Here is a 20,900-nt window from a genome sequence, read left to right on the forward strand (position 1 = left end):
AGATTGCATCATCAAATTTTAGAGGGAAAAAATAAAACTATTTTTTTCAACTCGTATTTTCAACTTATCTCCCTATGGGTTTAATCAATTTTTGAGTGGAAACACTTGTTGGATGCATAATTTGATTCCTCATCCAAGGAGTACCCATGTTTCATAATTTCGATGGATCCAGCTACGCGAAAAATAAGAAATACATGAAAAACGTCATTGCAATCACGTTTTTTCATGTATTTCTCATTTTTCATATAGTAGGGTCCATCGAAAGTATGCAACATGGGTACTCCTTGGATGAGAAATTATTTTTTGCATCCAACAAGTACTCTTGCTCAAAATTTGAGTAAGAACTTAGGGAGATAAGTTGAAAATACAAGCTGAAAAAGTAGTTTTATTATTATTATTATTATTTTTAATCTTTTTACCTTTTTACTCCAAAAATGGTGAATCATCCCCCATGGTTGACATCATCATCTTTAATCCTATTGGTTCTTATAAAGTTTATTTTTGTTGTACATTTTTCTTAGGAGGCCCATTTTAAACCTCAAAATTCCCCTAATGCGAATTGATGAAGACAATTATGAGACTTGACAAATGTTTCACCTAAGTCCGAGCTTGACAAAGACTTAAGTGAGATTTCACCTAAGACCAATGAATTTGGATAAGTACAAATCTATACAAAAGAGTCCATATATAAAGAAAAGGAGCTCAAAATTCATAGCAAACATGGAATGAAAATGTTGAAATGGTTCATTTGGAGTGGCACTAGCTCTTGAGATATTTGTAGCTCGATTCATCTAATTTTGAAAAAGTATTTGTATTTACATAATTAGGTGATTGGAAAGCATGCTTTTGTCTGAAGTGGGCATATCAAAAGATTGGAAAGCCAAATTCTATGGCAGAGAAGTGCAGTAGTTTTGAGCTCTAGAGGTGTAAGCCTATGGATTATGAAAAATTTCGATAAGGAAAGACCATACATTGACAAAATAAGGACATAGACATCTAAACCATAAATTTTATAGTGACATATAGTGTGATGGAGTTGATGGTGATTTTTCTCTTTGACAGTATGTTGTAGTGACTACAACACCCTCCAAAATTTTGGTCCGCATCCAAATTTCGGAGCCTTCCTTGGTTTTTCCCCTTGATGGTCTCAAACACTCGGGCTCATCCCATGAGCTCTTGTCGAGTTTTCACACCCTTTTGCTTGATTGGTCACCGGTCATCTTTTGGCATATTGATTTCTATGTCATGTTTGCGAGTTTTTTCTTGCATTTTGAAGGTTTGTCTTTGTGTGAATGAGTTGTTTCCGCTCTGTCGACATCATTCGCACTCACACACAAAGTTGTAAACACTATCACGCAAGTATCGTCACTGTTGTTTGAAGACATATTTCAATTGTTGCACTTGTCACTATTAACCTTTGAGTCAGTCTCATTGAGCACATGTTGTATTGTTGGTTTGAGGTGTCTTGTTGTCGAGTCGTGCTAAGTGTGTGATCACATTGTCATGTATGCATGAGTACACTTGCCTTCACACTTAGTCAATTTTCCTAAAAATATGTCGACTGGAAAACCATCCGTCAACCGGGCAACTGTCTATAAACCGAAAAACCCTCCATCAACCAGAACGGATCTCAGTGACCTTGAACTGCTGCCCAAAACTGTGCAGAGCTTGAGGTTGTCCTCTAGGTAGCCTGTTTTGTGAAATTATGGAAATTAGCCAACGAACTATGATCTAGGTAGATATTGGTGGCCACTTGCCTATTCCACTTGGACCCCCACCATTGTTTTGTCAGTCTAGTTTCCTTAATTGTAGCACAGTTTACTATTTTGGCAGTTTTTCGGGTCCTGAACTTTCAGAGCCGTTTTGAGGTCCTAAACGATGTTTTTTTGGTAATATTCTTCCAAGTGATCTACTTGAAATCACATTTTTTAGTTGTAGTCCTCGGAGAGATCTTTCCAACGAGGTATCATGCGCGTCAAACAAAGATAATATGACCAAGTTACGACCCTGGGAAGTTGGCTACCCAACTAACCCCAATGGGGCCCATAAACTCTTGGTATTACATCTCCTCGGGTTAGGGTTTTGGTTGTTTAGGGTTTTATCTTATTGTTAAATTATAAAAAGGCTCTTGAGCCTCATTGTAACTCAGTTCAAAGGCATGTAGCCACCACATCTCTTCTCAGAGATAAGCTACCATCACTCGAGCTAGTCTCATTTCCATTTTGTTTGTAAGCATATTTAATTATTTGATATTAATGAAAGGAAATGTTAATTTGGCTGCATATCTGTATTTATGGTTATATCTGTAATTTTTTGCGTTCCTATTTAAATTCAGATCAAGGGTATCAGAGTAGTCTTCTCTTTCTCTTTTTTTCTTTGCGTGTCCCCAATAAGGAGTTAGGGCTCAAACTGGTTGAACCTTTTCAAGACTAACCTCATAAATCTCAACGACCTCCCATGGGGGAAGAAAAAAAAGACAAGGGAGTAGGAGATCCTATTAAAATATTGCTGGAGGAGGCCCTTGAGAAACAAAGGAATGCGATGATGGATAACTTTGCCCATATCCTTCAACAATTGCCCACCAACGGTGCATCCACATCCAACAACCACTCTGGAGGCTCCACACCTTTTAAGGTACAAGTAAACTTTGACATTCCTATATTTGAGGGCAAAAAACATGCAGAAATCATAGATAAATGGTTGAATCTAATAGAAGGATATTTTTTCTGTTCATGATTTTTCTAGTTGGGAAATATTACTTTTTCTCTTCTCAAAGCCGCCCCCCACATCAAGGACTAGTGGGAAACCTATTGTGAGCAGAAGGATGAAAGTACGACCTTGCTGTTTTTAGCCCCTCCCACTTGGAATTCATTCCAGGAGGCCATTAAGGAGCAGTACTACCCTGTTGGGAGATATGAGTACAAATACATAAAGTGGACCACGCTGCGGCAGGGAAGGGACCAAGATGTGCTAGAGTCTGAAGCAAGGGAAAGGTGCCCCCAAACCACAGAACAAAGGACAAAGCCAAGGCGAGACGACCCAGGAAAACCTGCCAAAGCCACAAGCAAAGGAAAACACTGCGAAGTCAAAGAAGGACATGAGAAAGTGGTGTGAGTTCCATAAGATCTCCACCCACAACACAAGGGAGTGTCTGGCCAAGCAGTCACTGGTGGCCAAGATGAAGGCTTCAGAATTAGATGCATGTTTCGACTTTGAGTTAGAACCTGACAAGGGGAATGAAAAAGGGAAGCAAATTATTGATTCAGAGCCCAACGCCACCATTGCCACCATAAAAATCTAGAAGGAGGAACCTGAAGATCCAGAGGAGGAGGAGCGTCTCTTCCAATCCCAGATGTGGGTAAAGGGTTCCCCGCTACAATTCATTATCGACAACAGGATCCAAAAGAACCTCATTGCAGCAGAGGTCGTTAAGCGATTGGGCTTACCAACCACAACACACCCAAAACCATACACCATTGGGTGGCTTCACCAAGGATAGGATCTGCGTGTGAGCCAACAACGCTGCCTTCCATACAACATCAAGCCCTTCACGGATGAGGTATTATGTGACATTTCTCCCCTTGATGTTTGCAATGTATTATTAGGCCAACCATACATGTGGAAGCAACATGCCGTGTATGAGTCAAGGCCTCGCTTGTTATTGTTACGTTGGGAAATAAGTTGTATAGGATATTGGAGGTAGCACCGCCTACCGCCATCTCTCTGGTTACTGCAAAACAATACAGTAAGCTCATTTCAAAAACTAGGAAATTTGTTTTCTTGATTATACACCCTCAAGGAAAGAAGAAGAGGATGGCCATGACCTCCAGACAGGGCCCCTCTGCACGACAACAATAGATGGGCAAGGTCATGGAAGAGTACGAGGACATCTTCACCTCCCCCGCAAGGGTGCCTCTGCACTGTCAGGTCAAGTACTCCAATGATCTAACCCTAGGTACACCGTTACCCAATGGACCAATATATTAACCCTCCATTCTAGAGAATGATGAAATCAAGAGGCAAATTTAGGAGCTGCTGCAAAAAGGTCACATTTGGACGAGTTCATCGCCCTGTGGGAGCCTGATCGTGTTGGTATAGAAGAAGGATGGGACTTGGAGACTCTGTATTGACTATCAGGCGCTAAACAAGCTCACTGTCTGGAACAGGTACCTGATCCCATGAATTGATGACCTTCTGGACCAACTCAAGGGGGGGAAATATTTCAGCAAGATCGACTTGAAGTCTAGATATCACCAGGTACTAATCAAACCCTCTGATGTGTGGAATACTACCTTCAAAGCCAAGGAGGGCCTTTTTGAATGGTTGGTTATGCCTTTTGGGTTGAAGAATGCTCCTACAACCTTCATGAGGCTAATGGATGACATATTGTATCCATTCACCAACTCATTTGTAGTGGTATACTTGGATGACATTGTGATCTTCAGCTAGAGTTGGGAAGAGCACCTCCACCACATATGACACGTTCTCCAAACACTATGGAAACACAAGCTGTGTGAAAATTTGGAGAAATGCACTTTTGGCGTGACCCAGGTTCAATATCTGGGATACATTATTGATGAACGAGGGGTGCATGTGCATCCAGCCAAGATCCAAGTCATTCAGGATCGGCCAACCCCAACCCACTTTGACAGAGCTCCACAGCTTTCTGGGTCTTACCAATTTCTAACGCAGGTTTGTGTTGGGGTTCTCTCATATCACTTGGCCCTTGAGTCAAGTCACCAAAGGAGGAGCGAAATAAAAATTATTTTGGTCTCAATCTCAACAAAAGGCATTCGCAGAGTTGAAACATCGCCTCTGCTCTGCACTAGTGCTCACATTACCAGAATTGCAACAAATATTTGAGATTGAGATAGATGCCTTTGACTATGATATCAGGGTAGTCCTTACTCAACAAGGGCATCTAGTGGCATATCACAGTGAGACACTTTCAGACACAGTCTGGAAGTATCCCACTTATGAAAAGGAGATGTATTCCATTATGCAGGCCTGTTGACAATGGAAGCATTACATTTTGGGGAAGGAAACGGTCATCCACACAAATACTGACCCCTGCAGTTCATGTAAACACAAGGGAATTTGCATAATGATCACCATCATAAGTGGTCCACATACCTACAATAGTTCCATTTGAATATCAAGTACAAGAAGGGCAACACAAATAATGTTGTAGACTGCCTCAACCAACCACCGATCATGGTGTTAACCACCGTGCTCAACTCTTGCGGGCACGAGACTTATGATTGGCCACTTCTCTACAAAAGCGACCCAAAATTTGGCCACACATACCATACGCTCTTGAAGGGTCAACAAGTTCCTAATTTTCACCTTTAGGATGCTCTGTTATACCACCTAGGACACCTTTGTGTTCCTTCAAGTAAGCATGTGAAGATGATTTGGAAAGCGCACTACAATCGGGCCACTGGGCATTTCAGGGTCGAGAAAACAGTGGCAGTACTGCAAAAGTATTTCTATTGGTCGAATCTTCAACAGGATGCTGGGAAGTACATCAGATCCTACACTTCCTGCGCCATTGCCAAACCAACCATCAAGAAGCAAGGTCTCTATACTCTGATACCTACCCCTAGTCGACCTTGGGAATCCATTTCCATGGATTACATGTCAGGCCTACCTTCTACTAAGCATGGCAATGTCTGTGTTTTTGTGGTCATCGACAGATTCTCAAAGATGGCCATTATGGCGGCCTACAAGAAGAGTATCACAACAAAATCCACTACTAAAATCTTCTTTGAACGAGTGTGGGTACACTTTGGGATCCCATAATCTATCATCTCAGATGAGGACAACAGGTTCCTAAGTACATTTTGGTCCAGTCTCTGGTCGATGCTGGACACCAAGCTCACTAAGTCCACAACTTTCCATCCCCAAACTAATGGTTAGACAGAGTTCGTCAACAAGATGATCGTACACATTCTGCGCATGTACAAATCAAAGCATCCATGCACATGGGATGAGAGCCTCCCCTATGTCTAGCACATCCACAATTGGGCTCTCCACAGCTCAACTGACCATAGCCCTTTTCAGGTGGCCTTGGGATTCCCGCCATTATGTTCGATTGATGTGGCCATACCATTTGCAATGACTAAGGCATATTCAACTCATGTCCAGTCTGAAGTCGACAAGGCAAATAGCTTCATTGAGCACATTCAACACATCCTCCAACAGGTCCATGACATATTGGACAAAGCCAATGTTAAGTAGAAGCAATGACATGATCAACATCGGGTGCCACATAAGTTCTAGGTGGGCGAAAAAGTTTTGATACATTTGCCGAAGGATTGCCTCACTGGGCCCCACCGCAAGATTCACCCGCTTCGATATGGGCCATACACCATCACCAAGTATGTGGGAGATAATGATTTTGAGCTCAACATTCCCCCATTCCTTTGCCTGCACCCAGTGTTCAATGTGGATCGCCTTCAACTATACTTTCCACCATTACTGGACACATCTGACATTGTAGAACAACTCACACCAACAAAGTTAAATCCATACTACATGGAACAAGCTGCAACTGATCGGATCATGGACACACAGATCAAGAACACTCACCAGCAAAAGATCCAACGGCATTGAGTTTTCAAATCTAGCCAACTCCTGCACCAAGGAAAATGGCTCACTAGGGACCAAGTTTAACAGAAGTTTCCTCATCTCATGGAGGAACTCAACGCAATGGAGACCATTTCTTCCTAAGGGGAGAGGAATGATCCAGGTGGATATTGGTGGCCACCTACCTATTCTAGTTGGACCCCCACCTTTTTTCTGTCAATGTTTTTTTTTTTCTTTTTCCTTAATTGTAGCACAATTTACTATTTTTGGCAGTTTTTCGGGTCCTGAACTTCCAAAGCCGTTTTTAGGCCCTAAAAGATGTTTTTATGGCAATATTCCTCCAAGTGATTTTGTTGAAATCACATGTTTTAGTTGTAGTCCTCGGAGAGGTCTTTCCAACGAGGTATCATGCGCGTCAAACAAAGATAATATGACCAAGTTACGACCCCGGGAAGTTGGCTGTCCAACTAACCCCAACGAGGCCCATAAACTCTTGGTGTTACATCTCCTTAGGTTAGGGCTTTGGTTGTTTAGGGTTTTATCTTATTTTTAAATAATAAAAAGGCCCTTGAGCCTCATTGCAACTCAGTTCAAAAGCATGTAGCTGCCACATCTCTTCTTAGAGATAAGCTACCATCGCTCGAGCTAGTCTCATTTCCATTCTATTTGTAGGCATATTTCATTATTTGATATTTATTAAAGGAAGTGTTATTTTGGCTGCATCTCTGTATTTACGGTTATATCTATAATTTCTTTCTTTCTTGTTTAAATTCAGGTCAAAATAGCTCCCAAAATTACGCAGAAGTTTCCCCAGAAACAGATATAGTTTGTGCTTCCTGCAAGACCTCCCATCAAGCTTCCTGCTGGTCAACCTGAAGAAATGACTTAAGCTGTGAACTAGGGCTATGTGGATCTCCAAAATTACATAGATCTACCTTGCCCTGCCCTTCTTCCCCATTCTAAAACCGGCCCAAGAATTGCGCAGAGATGTCCTCCACCATCCCTTCTTCCCTGCTTGGCAAATAATCTAGAAATTGCGCAGAACTGTCAAGGAGGCTTCCCTGTTGACCTGCCATGCTCACTCAAAAAACTGTGTAGAAATGATTGGCACCAACCCTTCTTCCCCACTCTGCAATCAACCCATAAATTGTACAGAACTGTCCAGGCCCGGATTGTCTCCTAGGATTGCGCAATTTTGACCAGGAACTCATGCAGCTCGATCTTGTCCCCCTCTAGAAAATTATGCAGATTTTTCTGCTAGTGCCTCTTGCTGCTCGCACTATCTTCCCCAGATAAATTGTGTAGATCCTAGCTGAATGAACTATCTAGTGTTCCCCTTGAAAATTGAGCAGATTGGCTCGCAGCTCCTCGACACCCTGCTTGGCCTTCCTCCCGGAAACTATGCAATTCTGCCTCCCAGCAGGGTTTTTCCCCGTAGTTGTCACTTCTGTCCTGGATTGCGAAAATATGTCTCCTAGTGACATCTGTGCAATTCTTCCTGACATTTCTCGAGAGCCTCGCATCTCAGCATGTGTTGTTCTCTCCATAGTTTGAGTGCCTTGTCCCTCTCCTGGTCACCTGCACCAAAATGGAAAACTATGCATCATGATAGACTAGGAGATTTTTGGATTTGATGTCATCTCATCATGAGTGATTGCTGAATTGGTATATCGATGAAACATGACACGACAACAAACGAGATGGAAAAGAGGCGCATGCTAGAATACTTTCTCGTGGTCGAACGAACACATGAAGCACATTGAGCAAGAAAGCGAAAGTGAAACAGTCACATGCACCATAAAGAACATACCAAGACCATCAAAGACACCGCGCACCTTGCCCTGTGGAGGTGAAGTCATATTACATTGAGAGAATACCCATCACTCAACAGTGCAACAACTCGACACGAACACCACAGTCAACTAGTACATGTCAGCAATGTCATGTCGAGTTGTGTCATGAGTTGTCTTAGCCACATCACTACTATGGGCTATACTTGTTGTAATCAATGTAATGGAAAGTAGAAGTCCAATAGACCCACATTTGAAGTTGAAGAGTCATGTAAAGTTAAAAATTCATAAGAATTCAAACAGTCATGAGGGAAGTCGAAGAGTCACAAGGGTCAGTTATACCCCCTTGGCTATATACACCCCCTCATTGTATGAGCAAAGGACTTTTCATCTTGGCTCCTCCCACATAGCCTTGAGAGTTTGTAGTCTATCCTTTTAGGAGCGAGGAGTGGCTCCAATGTCCCACTACTGGGACTAGTGATGTATGGTGTACATATGTGTCTTAGATCTTTTGCTTAATTTAGAAGCTTGTCTCAGGCCAACACGTTTTCATGCATGTTTTGTATCCGTTTGTAAGACTATTCTTTAAACGTTTGTAATGCATGCTTTCTTAGCCTATATTAAAATAGTTGAACTACTTCGGCTATTTTAGTACTCATATCATTGAAGATTTGTTGTATTGTTTATCACTGCTATCCCATCCGTGTGGACTATTCCACTGGACATTAGATAGACCATCCTTTTGTTTTCTTGGTTTTAACGACCGTCACCCCCGTGTGGACTATTCCGCTGGATGGTGTATGTGTTTTCCCTTGAACTTTGGTTTTCACAACTGCCACATTTTTTGTGGACTATTCCGCTCGATCCTGGATAGACCCTTGTTGTTTTTCGCGTGTGTTTCTTCCTGGGTTGGGACTATTCCCTCTCATCAAAAGGCTCACTTTACTCCCCCCTTTTGAAAGTAAGAGAACTCTGACACAGAGTTACATTACTCACTCACCAGGCACACTCATCTCGCTTTCTTGAAGTTACAAGAATAAAACTCTCATGTGTTGAACAACAAGAGCTAAGGAAAATATCTAAGATAATGTCAACTGGGCCATCGTACCGGATGGGACTTCTACACCAAATGGTGTGAGGTTTAGTTGGGACTTCATACTGAGGAGTTCCCCTGAATGTTGGCGGGTCCAACACCGTCAACATAGTACATGAAATCCTCAGTGAATTTGATGTTTATTTAAATGCCTCTGTATTAAAGGGCTGCTGATATGCTCAAGAAAATGACTTGTTTAGCAAGTGTTGTTGCTCATGTAATGGGTGTAAAAATGATGCAAGTAATGAGAGTGATCTCAGTACTATAGTGTGCATGAAAATAAATCTAAAACAAATACATATGGAGCATGTGGCCTTCTCCATCATAAAAAAATATAGACTTCTCCTTATACCCCTTTGCATTGATGTCAAAGGGGGAGGTAAGTAGAAGTTTGGAGCAATAAGGAGAATGCTTCTTAGGAAAAAAGGGGGAGGATCACAGTGTTGGCATCAATTCCAAAGGGGGAGATTGTTGGCATTATTGTAATTGATAACAAAGGAGAAACAAAGGAGCTTATGCTTGTGTTGATACTTATGTTGCAAAGGGTGTTGCTGAAATAATGTTGCAGAGACTGATAATTGTTTTGATGCAAGGGAAAGGCAAAGTCAAGATTGCTGATTAGGTGTTGTTGATTAGAGGTGAATGAGTTGAATGTTGCAGAGGTTGCTAAGGTTGCAAATATTTCTAAGAAAAGACATGTTGCTTGTGGATGGAGATGTTGTGGTGCAAGGCTTCCTTATGACTGTAACACATCCTTAAACACCGAGGACATGCGCTATAACATAGGCCATTTAGTCTGAAGACAATAGTACCCTAGACTGTAACACACCATGTCTTCAACACAATTTCTTTATAACATGTTTTCTTATCCATCCAAGCAATAATCCTTATGAAAAGATGTTGGATGTCGTAAATATAAATTTTTCTTGTGTTAATGCATATTTCAAATTTATCAAATGTGTTTTACTATTAAAAGGTTGAAAAAGTTTTAAAATGAAGAGACATCTCAAGAATGAAAAGAGACAAAGTTGTTCATTTCAGATTCATGTTTGGAATACTAACAACCATCAAATCTAATTTATAAAAATGTGTAGGTTGGAAGGCTGTAATGTTAGAGAGAGAGATTGTGAGAGATGATTGTGTTGTTGTTCATTAGTTACCTAACACATATAGAGCATATATGAAGCAAATTGGAAAAGAAGAAGAAGCATAGATAGATATGGAGGTATGCAAAGTTATACACCAGGTAACCAACCATATTGTTTCTTGTATATATTAGGAGATTGTAGTCTCCTTTAAAGTTGTATCTTGATAAATAACAAGTTGGAGCCTCCTATGGGTTGCATCTTGCAGAACATTTATGGGAGTTGGAGCTTCGTCGCAAGTTGAAGCTTGTAGAAGAAATTGAGGTAGAAACCTCTAGTAGGTTGGAGCTATACAAAATATGATGTAATAATGGAGTAGGAGCTTTCCTGTGCATCATAACAATAACAAAGTTGTGTTTTTCTCCTTTTATGGGATTCCAATGATATCTGGTGCCTATGTGTACTTCTTTTATGTGTTGATTTGATGTTGTTGTTCACATATTACATGTTGTTCATATATTAAATCTGCATTTTAGATGGTGTTATACTGATCATTGAGTAAAGAAAAGAAAAGTTTTCCATGAATGCACTAAAATGATTTAGCCCCCTCTTAGTTTAGTCAAGTTTCCAATAGTTTGTTGCTAAAATGTCCTTGGGTTACAAACCAACCCATTATATTTATCAAAATATGCCCTAATTTTCCCACACTTGTGAGCTATAGCTTCCATAATGCTGACATCATCCAATGTAGATGTTCCAAATGCCATGTCCAAGGGTGATTAGGTGTCCAAGAAGGTGTAGATTCCCGTGAAGTCCAAGATTTGAGGGTTGGCCTTGAAGTTCACCTTAAAACCTCTTGTGGGGTCCCAAGATCTAACTATGGTTCCACAAAGTGGTTTCCATAGGTCTCTAACTGCTAAATGAGGCCTCCTTTGGTGAAACAAGCCCTCCCAAGTCTCTTACTATGACACCATCCTCATTTGGGCTCTGAATCAACTCATGCCCATTAAGTTATGTCAAGGCCAGCCTGGAGGCATGATAGGTCCAACTATTTCATCCTAAAGAATCCTCTAAACTAGGTCAAAATCAACCAATGTCCTAAGTGTTGGAGGTGTTATGGGACATGTCATTTGATAATGTTGTTAGGAGGCTCATGAATCTCAACACTTCACTTGATTGGGCCAATGTAATCCTATGAAGGGCCTGAGTAAATATGGAGTGGGTACCCAAGGATTGGGCTGCTAAACCACCTGACAAAGAACAACGTGGATTCCAGTGAAACCAACCAGTCATTAGGGATCAAGATAAATAATGCATATAAGTGAACCAAACTTGAATTTCAAGGGTGCTTTAATACTTCAAATAAGGATCCCTTTCCAAAATCAGGACTGTGATCTTGCAAAATAGTTTTCTCCCTAGGTAGGGGTGGCTAAAGGTAAAACCTATTAGGTGCTTCCAGCCCTAAGGGGAAGAAATAATTCCCTAATATGCCCTCTAATTTATAGGTGTTTGTGAATAATAATAATGTGGAAATGGAGGGGAGAAGACTTCATGGCCAAGTACCGTGGTTAAAAGGACTAGCTGATGGGAGGTGTCCACATGTGTAGTGTATAGATGTGAGGAGGGAGAATTCAAGGATGCCTTGGTTTTTTGACCTGTCTTGTGTGTTTTTTACTTCTTCTTGATTTTTCCCTGTATTAACGCTTGTAGCTCAATGGTTATATATTGTTTTGTATAATGTAGCAATTTTATTACCCCTTTAAGATAAGTTAGTTTATTGCTCATCAAGATTGGGACATGCAAGGGTTCCTTCTTTGATGTACAATGGAGAATCATGTGCTCAAGAACTAGGTGATGGCCATATGAGGCATGTAGAGCTCATGTCAGGATTTTTCCCACGCACTAATTCTTATGTCCCGACCATCTTTTGCATTTTTATTTTGTTTTGTTTTGTTGTGGCCATGATATGCTCTTTTCTTGTCTTTTAGCTACAACAAACTCCTAGGGGAAAGTTTCTAGAGCCTACTCAAGTATGTGAACATATGAGTGCCAAGAACCAGTGATAAGTTATACTTGAAGAATGGAGGTGAAATATGGGCTTGTAATGTGGGATGGAAGGTGTTAATTATAACATAAAAAAGATGGAACATGCTATCCCAATCATGGTGTACTATATAGTGCCCATCCTATAACCCAAAGGGCCTTAAGGGAGGTCTCACTAGACTAGTGTCAAATATTAACCCCCCTGGTGAGGTGAGAGAACAAGAATATGGTCAAGGTATGTCAATCTTCTAGATCAACCCATAATCCATAATAAATGTCCAAAAAAAAAACAAGTATAAGCACCTAATTTCACCTTTTGAATGGAAACCCACCTTTGTCCAAGTGATAATGCTCAATGGGATAAAAGCACATGGAGGACGCAAGTGGCTAAGGCACATGGTATGTCATTAGCTAATGGTGGCTAGTAGGGGCTGTTGGATATATGGATGATCAACTGACTTTCAAATGTAGGAGAAATTTTTTCTCCTATGGGGTTACTCATTTTGGTGGGTAACATGCATCAATGAACTCCATTCTTCTTGGATATGGTATGCATCCTTTATCTTTCTACCATAACTCCCAGTTTATAACATTGATTCATTATTGCTAAATCTCATTGGTTAGAACTAATAATAGACAAGTGTGTGAACTCATAGAAAAAATAAATTCCTATGAATGGGTCTCTTTAATTGATTTCATCTTCCACTTTTTTTCATTTTCATGAATATAAGACATGTGTAGTCTTAACAATGAAAATAATTCTCTTAGAAAACACTTATGACCCATTTTCCAATTGAAATTATGATTTATATATCAATACCATAAACTTAGTATAAGATATGAACTAACCCAAATCTATCTAAACCTAGATTAGATATGCACCTCGAGGTTGAGAAGCTCAATGATGCATATTATGAGTTCACACAGGTCAACATAGAGGTTCGAAAACTCGAGGGGTATATCAAACCCAAGTTTAGATGGGTTTAATATAATTACAATATACAATGGACATGATATGCAGTCTCGATTTAGGTCATACCCTAAGAGTTAATAGATCATCCAACTCCACCTAAGCTATATAATGAACCTACAAAGGTGTCTATCAACTGCACATTGAAATAAAATGATATATCTTCTTATATGAGAATGATGGTACTATGCATATATTGGCATTATGAGTGGAGAAATTGTACTATTCAAGAGGATTTGAATATTAGAGAAGCAAAAGAAGAGGTTCTTATTGGGTCCTTGAATATAGTCTCTCGTGTGGGAGGTGCCATTGCAGACAAAACCTCAAATGCAATAGGAAGAATATGGACAATGGCTTTGCGATGAATCTCTCTAAATGGTTTTCTCTCCTTTGAACCAACATGACCATACTTATACTTCTTTATGACCTTCAAATATTCTTCTCAATAACATGCATGCATTTCTTGGTCTCTTCATTAATATCAATCTTATTGGGGACATGGATTTTGTAGTAGGACATAACTCCATGCTGAAGAACAAACCAAAGAGACTTCCATATTTTGCTATAATTCACCCATTTATACTAGATCCCTGCAACACTGATGTTCACCTTGCTCATCCCTTGGAACCCTTTGGATGTTTTAGAAGAATCTTCAATATTTGGTGGCACTGCTGAATAAGGAAACCTCTCGTCATTTTGTTGTTGGTATACTTCACTCTAAGATTATGAATAAAATATTAAATGTATGTTGAATGTAATATTGTCAAATTCATTGTGACAAAATATAGGTGTTAGTGATCGTGAAACAAAGTACCATCACAATTCATCATACTCCTAAATTTTGTAGGAACCTAGAGGGATGACAACTAGTTTTTAAACTTCTAGGTTAAGAAAAAGATACCATGAATGGACCTTCATTTGTCCATCTTTGAGTGCCACCTAGTACAACTAATCTTCTTAACAAAAGGACAAAGCATTGAATGCAAATAAATCTATGTAGGCTATAGAGTACTCAACTACTTGTCTCCATTTCAAAGAGAATAATTTAGTAAATTCCTTAAATAGGGAAATTGGACGAGTGTTGTCAACATACAAAAGAAAAATATATGGCTAGATTAGGCTATAAAATTTATAGTTAATTCAATAGGATGCTCAATATAATACTTCCCACATAGACCGAGAACATGGTTGGCTATTGTGGAATTCATTTATAATTGCAAAAATGCAACACCATGATAAGCTAAGTATCGTGTCAATCATACATACATGATATTCAAATTCTCACTTTTTTCTATGAATATTGCAGCTATAACATATTGTACCATCCACATTAATTGGGAAAACAATTTGGTGTAATAACTATACTAACACAATATTACTCTTGGAAATCCATTTTAATTACGTACTAGCACAACCACATTAATAAATGTGGTTGATATATGCCATAGGCATCAACTTAATATATGCTATATTATAAATCTAATATATTAATATTGTTAATATCTTACTATTAATATTAATATTAATACTAATATATTAATATTAATATTAATATATTAATATTAAATATTGTTATTTATTTAAATAATTTAGTTAATTATTAATTAAATCATTAATTAATTAATTAATTAATAATAATTAATTAATTAATTAATAATAATTAATTGAAAATTAATTAATAAATAATAATAATAATAAAATAATAGTTATTATTATTTTTCAAAATTGTTTTATTTTTATTTTTATAATTTATATTAATTATTATTAAATAGTAATATTAAAACCCCTATGAATAACATTACACCCTATGAATATGAACCTTTAGATTAATAAACCCAAGGAAATAATAAACCGAAGGGATTTATACTAAAAATCCAAGGGATTATAAACCCAAGGAAATAATATTAAACCCAAGGGATCAATATTATAAACTCAAGGTGTATAAACCCTAAGATGAATATTATAAACCCTAAAATGATCATGGTTGACCATGGCTGATTTTCATATTGAGACAATCTTTGTCACAATGCGATGTTGGACCATGGTTGACCATGATTGATTTTCATATGGAGACAATCTTTCTAACAATGCGACACAGGACCATGGTTGATTTTCATATTGAGAAAATATTTGGAACAATGTGATGTTGGACCATGGTTGACCATGATTATAAACCCAAAGATTAATATTAAACCCAAATATTAATATTATAAACCCAAGGGAATAATAAACCCAAGAGATTGATACTAAAAACCAAAGGGATTATAAACCCAAGGGAATAATATTAAACCTAAGGGATAAATATTATAAACCCAAGGTATATAAACCCTAAAATAAACAAACCATGGGTGATTTTCATATTTACACAATCTTTGTCACAATGTGATGGTGGGCGATGGTTGACCATGATTGATTTTTATATTAAGACAAAGTTTGACACCACACGACGTTGGAGAATGGTTGGCCATGGTTGATTTTCATATTGAGACAATCTTTGGCATAATGCGATGTTGGACCATGGTTGACCATGATTGATTTTCATATGGAGATAGTCTTTGTAACAATGCGACGTAGGACCATGGTTGATTTTCATATTGAGAAAATCTTTGTAACAATGTGGCGTTGGACCATTATTGACCATGATTATAGACCCAAAGATTAATATTAAACCCAAAGATTAATATTATAAACCCTTTGAGTAATATTATACCCTAGCAATATGAACCCTTAGATTAATAAACCAAAGGATTGTTATTATAAACCCAAGGGATTAATAATAAAATCCCAAGGGAATAATATTAAAGACAAATGACAAATATTATAAACCCAAGGTATATAAACCCTAAAATAAATATTATAATCTCTAAAATAAACATGGTTGACCATGTTTTACCATGGTTGATTTTCATATAGAGATGATATTTGTCACAATGCGACATTTGACCATGGTTGAGCATGGTTGATTTTCATATTGAGATAATATTTGTCACAATGTGACATTGGACCATGCTTGCGCATGGTTGACCATGATTATAAGCCTAGGTATTTTTATTAAACAGTAGAATTAATATTATAAACCTTATGAATAATATTATACCCTAGGAATATGAACCCTTAGATTGATAAACCCAAGGAATTGATATTATAAACCCAAGGGAATAATATTAAACCTATGACATTAATATTATAAACCTAAGGTATATAAACCCTAATATAAATATTATAAACCCAAAGGAACAATAAACCCAATAGATTAATACTAAAAACCCAAGGGATTATAATCCCAATGGAATAATATTCATTAGGGGACTTTTGAGGTCTAAAATGGGCCTCCTAAGGAAATTATAAAATAATAGTGGAAATAATAAAATAAGATTTGATTAGATCATCAAATTTTAGAGGAAAAAAAAAAAAAAAAAAAAAAAACAATTTTTTTCAAGTCGTATTTTCAACTTATCTCCTTATGGGTTTACTCAAATTTCGAGAAAAAACACTCATTGGATGCATAATTTTATTCCTCATCCAACGAGTGTTTCCGTTCGAAATTTGAGTAAATCCATATGGAGATAAGTTGAAAATACGAGTTGAAAAAGTAGTTTTATTATTTTATTATTTTTTAATCTTTTTACTTTTTTACTCCATAAATGGTGAATCATCCCCCATGGTTGACATCATCATCTTGAATCCTATTGGTTCTTATAAAGTTTATTTTGGTTGTACATTTTTCTTAGGAGGCCCATTTTAGACCTAAAAATTCCCCTAATGACCCAAGGGATAAATATTATAAACCTAGGAATAAATATTACAAACACTAAAATAAACATGTTTGACCATGGGTGATTTTCATATTGACACAATATTTGTCACAATGTGATGTTGGATGATGGTTGATCATGATTGATTTTCATATAAAGACAACCTTTGGCACACTGCGATGTTGGACAATGGTTAGCCATGGTTGATTTTCATACCGAGACAATATTTTTCATAATGAGACGTTGGACCTTGGTTGACCATGGACAACCATGGTTATTAGAATGTGACGTTGGACCAAGGGATTGATAAATCGAACAAATATGAAAACTTAGATTGATAAACCCAATGGATTGATATTATAAACCAAAAGGATTAATTCTAAAACCCCAATGTGTTATAAACCCAATGGATTAATATTATAAACCTAAGGTATACAAACCCTAAGATAAATAATATAAACCCAAGGTATTACGACTAAAAACCCAAGGGATTATAAACTCAAGGGAATAATATTAAACCCAACAGATAAATATTATAAACCCAAGGTCTATAAACCCTAAGATAAATATTATAAACCCTAAAATAAACATGTTTGACCATGGTTGACCATGGTTGATTTTCATATTGACACAATATTTGTCATAATGAGACGTTGGACTATGGTTGACCATGATTGATTTTCATATTGAGACAACCTCTGGCATAATGCGACGTTGAACAATGGTTGGACATGGTTGACCATGGTTGATTTTCATATTGAAACAATGTTTGTCACAATGCGACATTGAACCATGGTTGATCATGGATGACCATGGTTGTCACAATGTGACAATGGACCAAGAGAAAATCTTTGTCACAATGTCACCATGGTTGATTTTCATATTTAGACAATCTTTGAGACAATGTGACATTGGAACATGGTTGATTTTCATATTGAGACAATCCTTGTGACAATGTGACATTGGTTGCTTTTCATATTGAGAAAATATTTGTCACAATGTGATGTTGGACTATAGTTGACCATGATTGATAAACCCATGGGATTGATATCATAAGCCCAAGGGATTAATTATAAAACCCTAAGGTATTATAAACCCAAGGGAATAATAAACCCAACAGATTAATATTAAAACCCCAAGGGATTATAAACCCAAGAGAATAATATTAAGGGATAAATATTATAAACCCAAGGTATATAAACCCTAAGATAAATATTATAAACCCTAAAATAAACATGGCTGATCACGATTGATTTTCATATTGACACAATATTTGTCACAATGAGACATTGGATGATGGTTTACCATGATTGATTTTAATATTAAGACAACTTTTGGCACAATGCGACGCTGGACAATGGTTGGCCATGGTTTATTTTCATATTGAGACAATCTTTGTCACAGTGTGACGTTCGACCATGGTTGACCATAGTTAACCATGGTTGTCGAAATGTGATGTCAGACCATGATACAATCTTTGTCACAATGCAACCATGCTTATTAACCATGGATTACCATGATTTACCATGGTTGACAATGATAAACCCTGAGATAAATAATATAAACCCAAGGGATAAAGACTAAAAACCCAAGGGATTATAAAATCAAGGGAATAATATTAAACCCAAGGGATAAATAGTATAAACCCAAGGTATATAAACCCTAAGATAAATATTATAAACCATAAAATAAACATGGTTGACCAAGGTTGACCATGGTTGATTTTCATATTGACACGATATTTGTCACGATGCGACATTGGAATATGGTTGACGATGATTGATTTTCATATTGAGAAAACCTTTGGCACAATGTGACGTTGAACAATGGTTGGCCATGGTTGATTCTCATATTGAGACAATGTTTGTCACAATGCAATGTTGAACCATGGTTGACCATGGATGAGCATGGTTGTCACTATGTGATGTTGAACAATGGTTGGCCATGGTTGATTCTCATATTGAGACAATTTTTGTCACAATGCGATGTTGAACCATGGTTGACCATGGATGAGCATGGTTGTCACAGTGTGACGTTGGACCAAGATACAATCTTTGTCACAATGTCACCATGGTAATTAACCATGGTTGACCATGGTTGGTTTTCATATTGAGACAATCTTTGACACAATGCGATGTTGGAACATGGTTGACCATGGCTGATTTTCATATTGAGACAATCATTGTCATAATGCGACATTGGTTTCTTTTCATATTGAGAAAATAATTGCCACAATGTGACGTTGGACCATGGTTGACCATGATTGATAAACCCAAGGGAATAATTTTAAGGGATAAATATTATAAACCCAAGGAATATAAATCCTAAGATAAATATTATAAACACTAAAATAAACATGGTTGACCACGATTGATTTTCATATTGACACAATCTTTGTCATAATGCAATGTTGGACGATGGTTGACCATGATTTATTTTCATATTAAGACAACCTTTGGCATAATGCGACGTTGGACAATGGTTGATTTTCATATTGAGACAATCTTTGTGACAATGCGACGTTTGACCATGGTTGACCATAGTTGACCACGGTTGTAGAAATGTGATGTTAGACCATGATACAATATTCGTCATAATGTGACCATGCATATTAACCATGGAAGACCATTATTAAACATGGTTGACCATGATTGATTTCCATATTGAGAAAATCTCTCTCACAATACGACATTGGACCTTGGTTGACCATGTTTGACCATGTAAGATATTCATATTGAGACAATCTGTGTCATAATGTGGCGTAGGGCCATGGTAGACCATAATTGATCATGGTCGACCAGGCTTGAGCAATGTGGACCATGGTTGACCATGACTGACCATGTTTGACCTTGGTTAGCCATGGTTGACCATGGTTGCTTTCCATATTGAGAAAATGTTTTTCCATGATTGCTTCCATATTATAAACCCAAGGAATTAATAAACCCAATGAATTTATTTTATAAACCCAATGGATTATAAATCCAACAAATTTATATTAAATCCTAGGAATAATATTATAAAGCATATTAATATTATTATACCCTAGGAATATGGAACCTTAGATTAATAAATCTAAGGGATTGATATTATAAACCCAAGGAACTATAAACCCAAGGGATTAATATTGGAAACCCAAGCTATATAAACCCTAGGATAAATATTATAAACCCTCAAACACACATGGTTGACCACGATGGACCATGGTTGATTTTCATATTGAGACAATCTTTGTCACAATGCATTGTTGGACCATGGTTGACCATGATCGATTTTCATATTGAGAGAATCTTTCTCACAATGCGACATTGGACCCTCGTTGACCATGATTGATGATGGTTGACCATGGTTGATTTTTATATTGAGACAATATTTGTCAGAATGTGACATTGGACCAAGGTTGACCATGGTTGTCACAATGTGGCGTTGGACCATGAGACAATATTTGACACAATGTGACCATGGTTGATTTTCATATTGAGACAATCTTTGTTGAAATGCAACGTTCGACCACGATTGACAATAGTTGATGATGGTTGACCATAATTGACCTTAGTTGACCCTAGTTCACATATGGTT

Source organism: Pinus tabuliformis, chromosome Q (assembly GCF_031772625.1).
Source record: "Pinus tabuliformis cultivar Carrire ecotype Pingquan chromosome Q, CPIR1, whole genome shotgun sequence".
Lineage (NCBI taxonomy): Eukaryota > Viridiplantae > Streptophyta > Pinopsida > Pinales > Pinaceae > Pinus > Pinus tabuliformis.